Source organism: Tachysurus fulvidraco, chromosome 9, assembly GCF_022655615.1.
Source record: "Tachysurus fulvidraco isolate hzauxx_2018 chromosome 9, HZAU_PFXX_2.0, whole genome shotgun sequence".
Taxonomy (NCBI): domain Eukaryota; kingdom Metazoa; phylum Chordata; class Actinopteri; order Siluriformes; family Bagridae; genus Tachysurus; species Tachysurus fulvidraco.
The window spans coordinates 456,985-460,516 of NC_062526.1; the positions used below are offsets into that span (position 1 = coordinate 456,985).

At 44.1% G+C, this 3,532-nt stretch overlaps 1 protein-coding gene across 1 annotated transcript in view; it reads right to left on the reverse strand.

The window, feature by feature from the left end:
• The window catches only part of fbrsl1 (fibrosin-like 1), a 209,315-nt gene that overhangs the window by 6,472 nt on the left and 199,311 nt on the right, over positions 1–3,532 (reverse strand). The window lies entirely within an intron of this gene.

The window sequence follows — 3,532 nt, forward strand, 5'->3', positions numbered from 1 at the left end:
GAAGCTGCTGTGATGAGGGGCGTGGCCATAAGGTGAAGTGGCTGGATGATGCCCGGATCCTATTGGAAGAAAAACAGAGCGTTGTTAGGAAAATACTCCAATCAGCAGAAGTGTAATAAACACAATTTTATAAATTTTAAGTTCAGCACATCTCAAATATTTTATACACCATTTAAAATGTTTAAAACACACGTTGTGGTGTGACTGCAGGATGTGACATTGTTTATAAAGCAACGTTGTGTTTGTGTCGCTCGGGCGAGATGTTGTTCCAGACGTGATGAGTCATTAGTGACAGATTCGTGACGCTCATCAGTGAGACAGACACGTGTGTAGAGTCGGCTGTCTGACTTTGTGGAGTTCAGGGAGGCGAGGCGTCTCATTAGAATAAACGGAGAAGGGGGCTGCCCCTCGTCTGCACCGTGAGCCGTGTGCGTGATTCATTAATGAAAGAGGCAATTACAGGCTTGTTTTGGGACACAATAGCAGATAATTGCGTGCTAAAGGCCACTCGGATTCCCGTCGCCCTTCAACCAAGGACCTGCCGTCAATTAGCTGAGGTGGAGACATTTATATTCAGGGCAGTGACGGCAGAGATAACAACACGCACACCACCTCGCCGATGGGGGAAAACAATGAGGCGAGACACAATATTCAGATTTATTAGTGAGGAAAGATGGCGGTCGGTGATGTTGTGAATAATGTGCTCTCTCAGTTGGAGGGATGACTAGAAACAAGGTCAAAACATCAGCAGATACGACGCCACGCTCGCTTCACACTAACACCATAATTCTCTTATCAATCCAGTGCAAGTGTGTTTCCCAAAACCCCCTCCCACACAGAGTTACAGAGTGAATAAACTACCTATAAGGGGCGATAATGTGAACGCTAAGACAGTCATAAGGGACATGTGACTGTCTGACAGCTACAGCAATCCTACAACAGGTATAACAACGGTTTGTAATTTAGGAGCCAACAGAGAAACACACACCTGTAGATGGGAACAGAGGTCTGGCGAGGTCGTGAGGATAAGGAAACCCGGGGAACACGCCCGGAGCCGGAGGTCTGCTGAACAAATCCAGTTTACCAGTTATATCCAGTTTATGAGGATCCATCTGCATCTGCTGCACCACGACAGAGAAACATCACATCAGCAAAAACTAGTAAAACTTCAGTAATTAAGTGTAAATAAGTAATGATTAATAATTCTAATGGGCGGGGTCAGTGTAATATAATGTCACTCTGGTGGGCGGGGTTAGTGTAATATAATGTCACTCTGGTGGGCGGGTTAGTGTAATAGTGTCACTCTGGTGGGCGGGGTTAGTGTAATATAATGTCACTGTGGTGGGCGGGTTAGTGTAATATAATGTCACTGTGGTGGGCGGGGTTAGTGTAATATAGTGTCACTCTGGTGGGCGGGGTTAGTGTAATATAGTGTCACTCTAATGGGTGGGTTAATGTAATAAAATGTCACGCTGGTGGGCGGGGATAGTGTAATATAATGTCACTCTGGTGGGTGGGGTTGGGTGGGGTTAGTGCAATATAATGTCACTCTGGTGGGTGGGGTTGGGCGGGGTTAGTGTAATATAGTGTCACTCTGGTGGGCGGGGTTGGGCGGGGTTAGTGTAATATAGTGTCACCCTGGTGGGCGGGGTTGGGCGGGGTTAGTGTAATATAGTGTCACTCTGGTGGGCGGGGTTGGGGGGGCTAGTGTAATATAGTGTCACCCTGGCGGGCGGGGTTAGTGTAATACAGTGTCACTCTGGTGGGCGGGGTTAGTGTAATATAGTGTCACTCTGGTGGGCGGGGTTAGTGTAATATAGTGTCACTCTGGTGGGCGGGGTTAGTGTAATATAGTGTCACCCTGGTGGGCGGGGTTAGTGTAATATAGTGTCACCCTGGCGGGTTAGTAGAACTTTTGTGTATGTGTAATAACATGTGTTTAACATTATGGTGTTTGTTTGTTACCTTCATCTTCTGTTGATGGTGGTAGATCTGCCAGGCGATCTGTACGTGAACCGCACACCATTTCCCCGGCTTCTACAGCACATAGATAAGTAACAGTGTCAGAAAACTCACATATAACACACTGAGCTATTTACATAATGAGATAAATGAATGTTAATTATATTTTAATTACTATTTACAGCTTTATATTAACATTCTACATTCATATAATAATGTAATCATAAATAATATTTTATATTCGTGTCATAAAATTATACACTTACTCTCACTGAGGTCCGGAATGGGTCGGTTAGCTAAAGGGAAGAACACAACTGTCAATCAAAGGCAGTACAGTGTATTGTGTGTTGTGATTGGCTGAGAGCAGTACGGTGTGTTGTGATTGGCTGAGAGCAGTACGGTGTGTTCTGATTGGCTGAGAGCAGTACGGTGTGTTGTGATTGGCTGAGAGCAGTACGGTGTGTTGTGATTGGCTGAGAGCAGTACGGTGTGTTGTGATTGGCTGAGAGCAGTACGGTGTGTTGTGATTGGCTGAGAGCAGTACGGTGTGTTGTGATTGGCTGAGAGCAGTACGGTGTGTTGTGATTGGCTGAGAGCAGTACGGTGTGTTGTGATTGGCTGAGAGCAGTACGGTGTGTTGTGATTGGCTGAGAGCCGTACGGTGTGTTGTGATTGGCTGAGAGCCGTACGGTGTGTTGTGATTGGCTGAGAGCAGTACGGTGTGTTGTGATTGGCTGAGAGCAGTACGGTGTGTTGTGATTGGCTGAGAGCAGTACGGTGTGTTGTGATTGGCTGAGAGCAGTACGGTGTGTTGTGATTGGCTGACCCGTGGATCTTTTTGTAAAAGAGTGTGAGGAACTGCTCCTGGTCTCGCTGCTACATCAATGGGATTTGAGGCCTGGAAAAAAACAACAACATTTTAAGATCTTTACATAACTCAAATGTTTTTTAATGATCTTTCTTATTGTTAACAAATGTTATTAAAAAATACTGATTATATGACTGACAACAACAACAACAACAATAATAATCATCATAATAATAATATTAATAAATATAAAAATAACAACAATTATAACAATAATATAAATAAATAAATAAATAAATAAATAAATAAATAAATAAATAATTGGAGGTGAGGTTTGAGGTTGTGACCTTTGGTTGAAAGGCTCCTTGCAGGGAGCTGAAGGGGCCGGGGTGAGGGAGGAGAGGAGGCATTCCTGGCATCGCTGGAGGATACGAGGAGAAAAACTACATAACACAAACACACAGAATATTAAAACACAACCTGAACACTTCTGTGCTCGTGTGAGCTCGGTTTCATTACATAATAATTTGTCTTTTTAAATGCTTGATATGTGAAGGTAAAGATTCTGTTCTGTGGAGAAAGACGAGTGTAAATAAAGATGAGAGTCTTTAAGATATTTGTGGCTTCTGTACAGATGAGTTCTGCTGTGAATCTTCATCCTTCTGCTTTTACTTACACTCGACTGCCTCAGGAAAGGATTGTCCAGCTTCGGAGCGTACTTGTCAAACTGTGTGTGTGAGAGAGAGAGGGAGAGAGAGAGAG